Here is a 13,492-nt window from a genome sequence, read left to right as displayed (position 1 = left end):
TTATTTCGCTAAGCATAATTCTCTCTAGTTCCAATCATGTTGTTGCAAATGGTAGAAGTTCCTTCTTTCTTTCAGTACTTATTCATTGTCATTTTCCCCCTTTGTACTCGTGTTCCTCTCTGTCTCTCTCTGTTTCTTCATCTTCTTAAAGCAGACCCTTTAGCAACTCTTGCAATGCTGGTTTGGTGGAGATGTATTCTTTTAGCCTTCTTTTGTCTTAGAAACTCCTTATTTCACCTTCCATTTTGAATGAGAGCCTTGCTGAGTAGAGTATTCTTGGTTGTAGGCCTTTGTTTTTCATTGCTTGGAATATTTCTTGCCATTCCTTTCTGGCTTGTAGTATTTCTGCTGAGAAATCTGATGATAGCCTTATTGGAGCTCACTTGTATGTTATTAGTTGTTTCTCTCTTGCTGCTTTTAGGATTCTCTCTTTGTCTTTGAATGTTGGCATTTTAATTATGATGTGTCTTGAAGTGGGCCTGTTGGGGTTCATCTTCATTGGGATCCTCTGTGCTTCCTGGACTTGCATGATTCTTTCTCTCTTCATGTTAGGGAAGTTTTCTGTCATTAGTTTTTCAAAGAGGTTTTCTATTCCTTGCTCCTCTTCTTCTCCTTCTGGAATTCCTATGATATGGATATTATTACGTTTCATGTTGTCCTGCAACTGTCTTAGAACCTCTTCAGTCTTCAGTCTTTTTTCATTTCGTTGCATTGTCTGGGAGTTTTTGTGTGCGTTGTCCTCCAGTTCGCTGATCCAATCTTCTGCTTCCTCTAGCCTGTTTTTAATTCCTTCTACTGTGTTCCTCAATTCAGAGATTGTATTCTTCATTTCCTCCTGGCTCTTATTGATAGCTTCCATGTCCTTTTTGATGCTGGTATAATTCTCAGTAAGTTCCTTATAGTTCTTCTGGAGTTCACTCTAGTTTTTCTGGAGTTCTTGGTAGTTTCTGCTGAGCTCATTGAGCTTCTCCATAATCCATGCTTTCAATTCCATATCTGATAGTTTGCTCCCCTCTATTTCATTTAGCACTCTTTTTGGGGACTCTACCTTTCCTTTCGATGGGGGGTTGTTTCTCTGTCTCCCCATTTTTGTGACTCCTATTGTTTGTTGGTGCTTCTTAGAATGATCTGCACTTCCTGGGTCTGCCCCTGGTGGCGTCAGATCCTGTACCAGTCTGGGCCTAGGCAGCCTGTTGGAGACTTCCAGGGATCTACTGCCTTTGTCTGTCTTCTTTAGTTGTTAATCTATTCAATCTGTGATTAGCCGTCAGGCTTAAGGACCGTGGGTGTGGCAGCTTAATTCCTGTAGGCAGGGCTTTTGCTTTTCCTCAGGCTGACGCCACTTGGCTGGGAATGGTCTGCCTGCAGCACTGGGGATGAGTCAGCACTGGGACCCGGCCGGCTGCTTCCCCAGCTCTCCCCTCAAAGCCGTCACACCAAACTCTCCCCAAGCATTTCCTGTCCTCTCTGTCTTCCCTCTGCTTGTGCCCAGGGTAAGTGGGGGCAGAATATTTTCATATGTGATCCGCTTAAGAGTTTTTTTTCTCTAGCTGTTTCTTTCCGGCTAGCAAGAAACCCTGTGGCTTTTCACTTTTCTCAGCTGGATACTATTTTACTTTCCACTCTGTTGCTGTAGGCTGGGAAGCCCAGCTGGGGGTTTGGACCCTGCCCTTCTCAGGGGGAATCCCCGGCTGCTGAGCTGTTTCTCAGTCCCTTCAGCTGCCACCCGTGTGAGCCCAGCCAGCCCTTCCGCGTCTCCGCACTCCCTACCGGTCACGTTGTGATGTAGCGGCCTTTTCTGTCTCTCCGTGGTTATAAGACTTCTCTCCAGCTGGTGTTCGGTTGGTTATTCCAGATGATTTCTCCAAAATTACGTTGTAAATCCAGACTAGTTCTGGGAGGAAGTTAGTGTAGCTTCCACTTACTCCTCCGCCATCTTGTTTCTCCACAAAACATGGGTTTTAAAGGCAAGGCCAGATGGCAGGTGTGTGGCTCAGCTTCTGTGCCCAGAAGGCATACTGAAGGCCAGCCTGAAGGTTCTTTGTGTGAGTTCCAGCAAAGCATACCTAAAAGATTTATGTGATCAATTGCTGCTCTTGTTGTGTTTATGCAAATGAACAGGCTATATTAAAACTGGACTTAATGCAGTCCCTTTAATAACAAGGAGAGTAATCTTAAGGAGAAAAATCGTAATTTGAGGAAAATTGCAATGCTCAGTGGTAGACTATAAACTAGTGCAGCTAACTGTGTCTATAAAGTTTATTTTAATTAAAAGCTTGTTTTCATTTGAAAGTTAAACCAGGTCTGTGACATTATCAAAGATGCTTAATTTACAGGCAAGAAGAATGTCAAATGCCTTGCAACTGGATATCTTACCAATAAGACAGTCTTGCAAATTTAGAGACTGGTTTGTGAATTGTGTTGTGTGAATTAACATATGTGTTCTTTCTGTTTTCACAGGGCATAAGCCTATTATCTCATTACCTGAGTGATTATACATACAGGCCTCACTTAAGAAGCCCATCTGCATTGCCGCCTCCTGAGACTCAACAGTTTTGCTGAACTAAGTGGTTGGGTTGGTGAAGTATGGGTTGGTCTGTGGGCTCACTTTAAAACTGGTCTCTCTTTTGCCTAAAATAACTTTAAGCAAAGGAGCTCCTCCCCCAAACTGCCAGCCTCTCCATTGTAACCGTCTTCTTCTAACACTTAACTAGCCTCAGACCTTAAGTCGGGAACCCCATGTGGCTACCAGAATTTATGGCTTAGGAGCTAATGTATCTGGCATAAATCCAGTAGGGTGGCTAGGTCTTCACTTAGTGACAATTCCTCCTTCCCCAGAAAATCTAACTTCCCCCAGCCAGACCTCAGAAACACCTCAGAAAAGACCCCAGAATGATCCAACCAAGTAAAGGTTTTTGAGGTATTAAATCTCAGACAAACCTTAGAGATACAGACTGAGTACGCAAATGCTTGGGTAGAATAGGTCAAATTTACCATTAAATCCCTGAATAAAAGCAACTGTTATGCTTGTACCACAGGGAGGTCCCAGGCACAGGTTGTACCATTTCCACTAGGCTGGGACTCTGACCCCTCAGGAATGGCCTGTATGCTCTCTCTCTACCAGGATGAGAATGCATGGGGAAATGAGACTTGCAGAATCTTGTCTCTCCTCTTTCTCTCTATAAGGAGTAATGGGACTCAATCCCTCCCTTCATACTCAGTGGGGCCCATGAATTACTCTTCTTGCCTCGCTAGGTGGGAAGCGAATTCCGGTACCCCTGTGGGAGAACTTCTAACATGCACTCATACCAGAAATGTGAGCCACCTTCACAGTGGGGACGGCAACTATATTCCCCTCAGAATCCCCAGAGCAGATGTCTGGTGGTATTGTGGGCAGAGGGGTCTCTGGAAAATCCTACCTGATGGGTGGAGTGGAACCTGTGCCCTGGCTCAATTGGCTATCCCATTTACCCTAGCATTTCCAAAACCGGTCCAGACTGCCCCTGCTAGGAAAAAGAGCTCAATGGCGCCTGGTGGATCCTTTGATCCTCATATCTATAATGATGCCATTGGGGTCCCTAGAGGAGTTCCAGATGAGTTCAAAGCTAGAAATCAGATAGCAGCTCTTCTGGTGGTCGACCATTAGTAAAAATGTTGATTGGATAACTTGTACTTATTATGACCAACAGAGGTTTATCAATTATACTAGGAATGCTATAGAAGGAATTGCTCAACAATTAGATGCCACCAGTCGAGTGGCTTGGGAGAACAGGATGGCACTGGATATGATGTTGGCAGAAAAAGGAGGTGTATGTGCAATGCTGGGGGGGCAGTGTTGCACGTTTATTCCTAATAATGCAGCCCCTGATGGATCTATCACTAAGGCCCTGCAGGGACTAACTACCTTAGCAAATGAACTAGCAGAAAACTCAGGTATTGACAAATCCCATAACAGGATGGTTAGAAAATTGGTTTGGCAACTGGAAAGGAATGATCTCATCAGCTCTCATATCCCTCGTAGTGGTAGTGTTACAGAAACAGGGGAGTCCAAAAATCCCCAGAGTTTGCTGCTGGGGGATGGGGAGAAGTAAGCAGCTTTTCAAATGCTTCCACATGCCTGAGGCTGGTGGCTACTGTCTTTCTTATGCAAATGGATTTAATGCATCCAAAGCCTCAGGCAGATGGGAGGAGTCTTGAACCAGGGGACGGTATGGAAAGCACACAGAGCCTACGTAAGGTTCTGTGAATGGTCAGAACTGTTTGCAATGCCCACTGCGTCAGATGATGCAGTCAGGGATATATAAGCAGCTGCAGACATTTTAGCTGAGACTCTCTCTCAAGCTCTCATTCAGGCTCTGGCTCTCACTGGCACTCTGAGACTCTCGCTCTGAGACTCTCTCTGGCTCTCGCTCGTGCTCTCTGACTCTGAGACTCTCGCTCTCTGACTCGGGCTCTCACTCGCGCTCTGGCTCTGGCGCTCTGACTCTCTCTCTGGCACGCTCGCGAGCTCGCTCTCGCTCTCGCTCTCGTGTGCTCCCTCCACGTGGCTTGGTGAGGGGGCCTTCTCCATGTGGCTTGGAGAAGGGGTCTCCAGGCTGCTTTAAGAGGCTCTCGCCATGCAGTTTTGAGAAGGAGAGAAGATCCACGCGGTTTGCAGGAAGAAGGCAGTTTGCAAGGAGGCTGAGAATCCAGGCAATCCTGCATTGAGAGCTGGAGGGCACCACAGCACAGAAAGGACCTCCCCAATCAGGATTGAATGATTGGCAGCTGCTGGTAAAGCTGAACTGTGTTTGGAAAGTAGGGAAACGGTTTCTCTGACTTTCCTAAAACTAGCCTGGTTTGGAAGGGGGGGAGGCAAGGATATGTGTTTGTGGGTGTTTTAAAGAGCATAAGACTTAACAGAAATCTGCAAATAACTAAATCTATATAACTGTTAAATAAACAATTCTTTTTTCTTTTCACTAAACTCTGGTATTGAGAGTTATAATTTTGGCAGCGGGCAATCGGGCCCCTAACTAAAGAGCCCGTGGGTTTGTTTTCAACTGGAGCAGCCCAGGGGTTCTGTAACAGTAGCAGGCGTCCTCACAGCTTTAGGTTGTTGTATTCCATGCATCAGAGGTTTAGTTCAGAGACTAATTGAGACTGCACTAACTAAACAAACACCAGCAACTTTTCATAATATCCTCCTAGAGGACAAAGGTGTTGTATTAAATGTGGTCGAGGGCACAGAAGTAATTCCAGCAAGGAGAACGAGTCAGTTGGAGGGCTGCCACACGCTCTGGCAGGTCAGCAGCGAGCGGTGCAAAGACCTCTCCTTTTATTGAGTTTTGCAAGTATAGAAATCAATAGGGAGGGTAAAGAATGAGCTCACAGGTACACTTCAATATTGATTACAATATACAATTACTTACTTGGGATTACAACAAAAGGAGGTTAATATATAAGCTATGAAGAATGATTTCTATCAAAAACAAAAAATAGGAATTCAATGATCTATTCTTTTAAAACTATGGGAACGGCCACACTGTTCCTTAAACATTAACAGAAAGCACACAGGGTTAAACACCACCTGTTCTTGGCTTTGTTTGGTTTCCTTGGCAACATCAGGGAAGATGGAGTACTCAGCAAGATTCCTTTTAAGTCACAGAATGTCTTGAAACCCTGAGGCCTGATCAGTCAAAGACTGTAGGTGCCAGCAAGTTCAGCTCGCCAGCTCGGGTCATAGAACACCTGGACCGAGAGGCATGAGGGCATGCCTCAGTTTAGGAACCTTGATTTCCAGCATCACAAGGGGAATCCTAACTATGAGGAAGAAACTCAAGAAATCCTCCTTAGATTTGAAGGGATAAATAGAATGGTTTGAGTAGTCAATTTTCCAAGAGAAGACAGGGGGAGAATTGTAAGAAACAAGGACATAGTGACTCCCAAACCAGTAGAAAGTCAATAGTAACAAAGGGCAAATGTAATTAGAGGGTCTTAAGGGACATCTGAAGGGGGAAAGATAGTCATCACCAGACAAAGGGAAATTGGGAGAAGGGAGTTGACAGTAGTAACATATTTACAAATCACAATAGGGGCATTTAGATAATCGTGTTAGACTGGAACTCTGGAGTAACCAGTAATGGAGAAACAGGGAAGAAGGAGAGGGGAGGGGGAACTAATAACATTAGGGAGGGGGAGCTAAGCATATTACTATAAAACCAGTTTTCTTCATCTACTTGGGGCGCACATTCTCCTGACTGAGGGTGCGCCCAATTCTGCAGACTCGTGAATAAATGCCTCCCTTTGCTGATCAAGTCCTGTGTCCCGGTTTTTATTGTGAGCGTTTCTCACACTTATGATAATTACCCTAAATTCTCTATGTGATAAATTGCTTGCCTCCATTTCATCTAGTTCTTCTGAAGAATTCTCTTGTTCTTTCATTGGGGTCTGTTTCTTTGTCTTCCCATTTGGCTGCTTCTTTGTATTTTCTGCCTTAAATGTTAAACTAATTAACCATTAAACTTATCTGTTGTTATTCTGACCAAGCTGTAATCAGCAGTTTGGCCTAAGCACCAGAGGGTGGGGCTATTGCTTCCCCTCAGACTGATGATTCTTGGAGAGAAGTGCTCTGCCTGAGAAAGATGGCTTCTGCAGTATGGGGAATGACTCAGCACAGGGATCCTGATAGCTCTTTGTTCAGTTCTCTACCCAGAGCCACCAGCCCCAGACTCTCCTCAAGCATCTCTAGTCCACTCCAGCATCCCTCTGCCAGAGCCCAGGGTAAGTAGCTGCAAACAAAGTTTTCTGCATCAGCCCTTTAAATGTCTCTCTGAATCTACCCATCTCTCCCTGGCAGACAGAAACCCTGCTGGTTTTCCCAGATGGATATTATATGGGTTTCTGTCTAGCTCTGGTGCTGAATGCTGGGGAGCCCAACTTGGGGTTTAGACCCCACACTTATCAAGGGGAACCCCTGGCCACTGAAATATCTCTCTGGAACTTCAGCTGCCACCTATGGGAGCCCAGTCAACCCTCTGTGCCTCCTCTGCACTCCCTACCAGTCACGTTGTGGTGAAGTGGTTTCTTCTTTCTCCTTGTGGTTATTAGGCTTCTCTCCTGATCATACTCAGTTGGTTATTTTGGTTATTTCTCTATAATTTAGTTGTAATTCCAGATTGGTCTTGGGAGAAGGTTAGTGTAGCTTCCACTTACTCTTCCATCATCTTGGATCTGAAAGTCCAGCAGGGCATCTTCAATATTGAATGCAATATCTTGTTTATTTGTTTGTTTTTAAGAGTTAACTTGAATTTATCAAAAAGAATATCTCATTTTTACCTAAAGTTAACATGGGTAGAGGGGAAAAAATCAACACAAAATAAAGTAAGAATGTAAAATGGCACAACTCTAGAGTGGGAGCTCAGGCAATCATGGGGTGCACACAAGAAAGCTGCACGACTAAATACAGCAGCATTCCTGAAGGACATTCTTTTTGGTACAGAAGATTGATTTGAATGTTGCTGACTAATCCATATTATGTATAGCTTGCTAAAGAGATTTGGCAGACTGCTAGCTCACTGATTCAACCACTTGACCTATACCATTGAACAAATACAAATTAAACGGACAAATTACAAATTTTAAAAAGTTTATTCTTTCCATGAAGAGACCCCTCCTCCCCTTTCAGAATCTGTGTTACCTTTTCAAATGTAAATATCTTTAATGACCAAGTCTCTAACCAGTTGCTACACAGGTTTCACTAGCAAAGTGTTTATCGAGATTATGTGGAGCATTCAAAACTCATCAGAAAGCTGGAATTCTCTTTGCAGATTTGAGCTAGGATTTTTAGGAAACAGTGTACAAAGTAGGATATTAGTGTTTAATGAGGGGATAAGTTTAAAATGCCACACTTAACACACAGAAAAGTAAAACTCCAGATAATGAGTTTAAGAGCTAGGAATATATGGATAATGTGGCAGTGTCCCTATGACAGGTTGGGGAACTCCAGGACATATTCTTTCTCTAAGCCCAAATCAATCCCATATAAACATTGTCCACCAATTCTGGAGAATGGCCCCAATTTTCTTTTCTCTGAAGGAAACACTAGACAGGATTCCCCATTCATGCCATCAAGCTTTTCTTATCCTTGCTAAAGGGTAGGCTGTAGCAGAGATAGGGTTCATTCATGAGACTCAAGACGTGGCCATTTCTCCTCTTCCCTTCTCGGTCCAGGAGATTTTGTATGGCACATCACATTCACATGCATCCCTTCATCTGCATGTGCTGGTCCATTTGGGAAAATAGACAAAGTACTGGTAGTCACTTTGAGTAATCTGTGTTCAAGAAGTGCACAAGTACATAGTTTTTATGTTTTGTTGTACCTATAACATTTAAATTTAACCATTAAATCCGGAGCATAAGTATGTGCTGGTCTTATGTTTACAGATTTTTTTAAAGTAACAATAAACAGATGAATGTGATAAAGTAAACATTAATTATAGAATCTAGGTGGTTGTAAAATTTTAGGTAAAGGTTGTACTTTGTAGCCTCCAACAAGAAAGAGGAACAATGCCTCTGTGGGGTTTGCAGATGGCATATACACAACAGTTGTGGGAATACTCCTTCAATACCTTACTTGATTAACTCAGAATGCTGACAGTTTTGAGTATTGCTAGAGTAAGAAAGTGCTCTGCTTCAGGTCCAGGGTGTGCTGCAAGCTTGCCTGCTTCTTGGTCCTTATTGCCCTGCAGATCTTTTGGGCAAGAGTTATCTGTGGTAGATAAGTAAGCTGTGTGGAGTTCACAGAGAAAAACCCCTAGGGCTCTGGAGCAGGACTGTGTCTTCCAAGGCAGAGAGCTCCTTGATGTTTGAATATCAGCTCCAGGCATGTTATTTGGTCTTTGTAAATACCAAGTGGCTGACCATTGGAAATCAAGTGACTAGGTGACTCAGGAGGCTGCATTGTTGGAGGAAATCGGGCCTCTGAGGAAGGACATGTTCCCATGCCTTTCTGCCCAAGTGTCCTGTGACTCAGTTAAGCAAGCTGGCCTTGCTGATGCCTGCAGCTGCAAGCTGTATCAGGCCACTGAGCCGTGGTATCCTGAGAGCAAAGAGACCTTGCTGAGTACTCCATCTCCTTGCCTTATAGATAACGTCTTGCTTGAAACCAGACATAAGGACAAAGTTATAAATCTTTAGGAAGTTAAAGCCTCATCATATGTTATCCTGCTTAACTTTTATAGATAATGATTATGTTCTGTAAATTTTTTAAATTCTTTACCTTGAGCCTGTTCTCATTAATCTATTTTTAGTATCATGTTAAACTCAATAAAAGGATGGATTTCTGCTCTGCTCTTGGCTGACTTGCCTGAGCATGCAGCAGCCCCCCATTCGTCCAAGGATTCTGTCTCCTGGAATTACCTCAGTGTCACTGATTACATACAACCCTACATCTACACTGCATTAACAATATCATATCATTAAGGCAGCCTTTAATACACTCAAGGAAGACTTCCGGCCAAGATGGAGGCTTAGACGGACACGCTCGGTCTCCTTCTACAACTAGAGAGGAATACAACTACTTCAAAACAAAAGATAACTAGAAATTCCAGAAAATAAAGCTAAACAGAAGTCTAACGTATAAAGTTATAAACCAGTGGCGCCCTTTGGGCAGGTAAAAAGAGCGAAAGGGGGCGGTGCTGTTTGTGGTCGCACCAGGGACATCGGCAGGGAGAGCAATCTCAGCTGCAGTCTAACCCCGGCAGCTTGCGACCCCAACACTGGGAAAAGCAACCACCGCATCACCTCGAACGGTGAGACCCAGAGGGCGGGAGGACGGATCCTGGTCTCCTAACGGAATAACTGCAGGAATCCATCTTGGACCCCGCCCCCACACAAAGTGCCACAGCGCGGTGAGAAAGGTTGCGGATCGCCACCGGTCGTTGGGTTGTGACAAGTACACAGGCACTGCCCCCTATAGCTGGCCCAAGAAAACAAAACACATCTGTCAAAATGAGGCAGACAACTATAGAAATCCCGGTGGTGCAGCTCACCAGGCAACAGATGAAGAACCTGACAGATGAACAAATAAGAAACCTGTCAGAGGCTCAGTTCAGGGCCATTGTTATCAGGTGGCTTACAGAATTAACAAAAGATCTGGAAAAAGATGAGGAAGAATTGAAAAACACTCATACTGAAAGGAACAAAACCACATACGAGACAGATGGTGAGGAAATAAAATCCAGAGTTCAAATCAACAAACCAGAACATAGAGAAGGAAGAAACAGCCAACCAGTGCAGAGAGAGGAAACGGGAAGCAAGGAAAATGATGAGAGGATCAGAAACCTCTGGGACAGCTATAAGAGATCCAACATACGGGTGATCGGATTGCCAGAGGGCAAAGAAGAAGAACTAGAATTTGAAAAACTAAGTGAAAATATAATAAAGCAGAACTTCCCAAACTTGGGGAAGGAAATAGACTTACAGGTCCAGGAAGCACAGAGAGTTCCAGAAAAACTGGACCCAGGGAGAACCACTCCAAGACACATTATAATCAAAATGTCAAAAGTTAAAGATAAAGAGAGAATCTTAAAAGCAGCAAGAGAGAAGAAAAGAATCATGTACAAAGGGGTCCCAATTAGACTATCAGCTGACTTCTCAAGGGAGACCCTGCAAGCAAGAAGGGACTGGCAAGAAATATTCAAAGTAATGAAAATCCAAAACCTACAACCACGAATACTTTATCCAGCGAAGCTGTCATTCAGAATAGAAGGGCAGAGGAAGTGTTTCCAGGACAAAATAAAACTTAAAGAGTTCATTAGATCCAAACCACTGTTATATGAGATGTTAAAAGGACTGGTTTAGAAAAAGGAGGATCAAACCTATGAACACTAAAATGAAAACTGCATCACAAGAAACAACAACAGAAGCTAGGGAATTGAAACAAAGGCAAACTAAATAGGCAATGAGAGTGGAAAAAGAACTATAGGTATGGGGAGCGTATTGGGGGGAAGTCAGCAGGGAAGGGAAAGGGGGAGAGGGAGGGAGATGGTATAGGAATTAAGAAACATCGTAGGAGGGAATGGAATAGACAGAGGTTGAGAAGAACTATATGCACAACCAATGGACAAGGACTAAAAGGGGGGGGACAAGGGGAGGGAGGGGGGCCACCGGGTGGAGGGGAGCAGAGGGAAGGGAAATTGGAACAAATGTAACACTGTAATCAATAAAACACATAAAAAAAAATACACTCAAGGAACAATTTTCAAATGATCCTCCCAATTATATTGGATTAGTAAATCTTCTTTGGTTTGTTGACTCTTCTTATACATTTATCCCCCAAAAATATTGTTTATGTCCACTGTTGATCAATCTCAAAGAAATCGGGTTCTGTGTTTAGTTTCTATGGAAGACATAGTTGTGCAGATGATTAAGGGATTAGATGTGAATAGGGAGGCATATGGAGACTACATCATGTAGAACTCTGTAGAAGGAGACAAGGAATTTGGGTTTTATTCTAAGTGCAATGAGAAGCTTGAGTGAATTAATCAGGAGACTGATCAATTTTAAAATAGCCCCCTGGCTCCTATGAAGAGGAGCTGAGAAATAGAGTGGTAGCTGGAGAAGGCTGTGCTTAAGGCAGAGTTTGTTGTAGTGTTTGTATGCCAATGAGCATAATTCAGCACAGTGCTATGAATATGCCACTAAGGTTGTCAGAAAACTATCACTTCCCCCATGTATTTTCCTAAGGTCCTATTTATTTTACCTAAACATCATTTGTTTACCCATGAGTGCCCTTCTCCTCCATCTCTTTCCCTATTAAAATGATCTATAAACCCCTATTTCTAATCTCCTTGAATCACATTTTTATGTGGTCTCCTATCTTTTCTCTTGCTAATCTGTGTGGGATTTCCTTCTCTCTCTCTCTCTCTCTCTCTCTCTCTCTCTCTCTCTCTCTCTCTCTCTCTCTCTCTTTAATTTACAGAACCTCAGTTAACACAGAAGAAAAAGTTTATTCCTTGATGACTAGAAAACGATACAATAAGAATATCACAGAGCTGACCCCTAGGGCTCTGGAGAAGTACTTGCTTTCCAGGCAGAAAACTAATAGCAATTCGATATAGTTCCAACAGAAGAAAGAAGAAGTAATTGCAAAAGTGAAGTTCCTCAAAAACACTGGAAGGGCAGGAGTAGCAGGAAGGGACAGGATCCAGTGCCCAATAGGGAAATTTCCCTAATGATGATATAGGATCAGGCATCTTCATCTTTAGGAACAGAAGAAGAGACAGGAAGTCTAGGATCACGTGCAGAGTCTGATTGATTTGGTAGTTGAACAATGAGGACATTCCTTGGGATTGCTTCTATTTTTGTCAGCTGAGAGTAAGGGTAGGAAAGAAAGCATAAGCAGTTTGAAGAAACAGGACAACATGAAACACTTCATGAATTTGCTTGTCATCCTTGTGCAGGGACAATGCTAATCTCCTTTGTATCATTCCAATTTTAGTACACGTGCTCCCACGGCAGGCATGAGAGAGGACAACATGACATATGGTTCCTTTCAGAGAGTGGGAAAGGAAGCATCATAGGGAATTTCCTCCCAGTGAGTACTTCATAACCAGCTGAAATTTGTATTCACAAATCCTCTCTGCATGATTAAGGTTTGTTGTTTTTTTAAATTTTGTCTTTATTGTATTTTTTCCATTACCACTTAGTCCCCTTAAACCTCCTCCCCCCAGCAATCACCACACTCTTGTCCAACTCCATGAGTCCTTTTTCCTTTTTGCTTAATACCTTATTTGTTTTTTAAAACAGACACTTCTCCAAAGAGAATATACAAATGGCCAAAAGACATGTGGTGGGAAAAAAGCTCAATGTCACTAATTATCAGAGAGATACAAATTAAAACCACAGTGAGATATTACCTCACACTTGCTAGTACAGCTACCATCAATAAATCAAACAACAGTGCTAGAAAGGATGTGAAGAAAAAGGAACCCTGGTGTACTCTTGGTGGGAATGCAGAAAACAGTATGGAGTTTCCTCAAAAAACTGAAAATAGAACTGCCATTTGTTTGATCCAGTGATCCCACTTTTGGGAATATATCTTGAGAATCCCAAAACACCAATCTAAAGAATATATGCACCCCATATATTCATAGCAGCATAATTTACACTACCCAAGATCTGGGAAATAGCCCAAGTGCCCATCAGTAAATGAGTGGATAAAAAATTTGTGATATATTTACATAGCGGAATACTACACAGCTATATAAAAGAAGGATTTCTTACCTTTTGCAACACCATGGCTGCACCTGGAAACTATTATGCTAAGTGAAATAAGCCCATCAGTAAAACAAATACCACATGACATCACATATATGTGGGACCCAATGAACAAAATTAACTGATAGACAAAATGAAAACAAAGGCATATATACATGAAACAGTGGGGTGGGGTGACTGGATGAAAGGTGATGGGATTAGCCAAAAATCATATATGCATAACCAGCAGACA

At 42.9% G+C, this 13,492-nt stretch overlaps 1 non-coding gene across 1 annotated transcript; it reads right to left on the bottom strand.

The window, feature by feature from the left end:
* Positions 1–12,398: 12,398 nt before the first annotated feature.
* Positions 12,399–12,505, bottom strand: LOC150019228 (U6 spliceosomal RNA). Its single transcript, XR_016509410.1, has one exon. It is a non-coding gene; the product is annotated as a U6 spliceosomal RNA (small nuclear RNA).
* Between the last annotated feature and the right edge of the window lie 987 nt (positions 12,506–13,492).

This window comes from Furipterus horrens, unplaced genomic scaffold (assembly GCF_987537825.1).
Source record: "Furipterus horrens unplaced genomic scaffold, mFurHor1.1.pri manual_scaffold_2, whole genome shotgun sequence".
Lineage (NCBI taxonomy): Eukaryota > Metazoa > Chordata > Mammalia > Chiroptera > Furipteridae > Furipterus > Furipterus horrens.
This window is presented reverse-complemented; position numbering and strand designations above follow the sequence as displayed.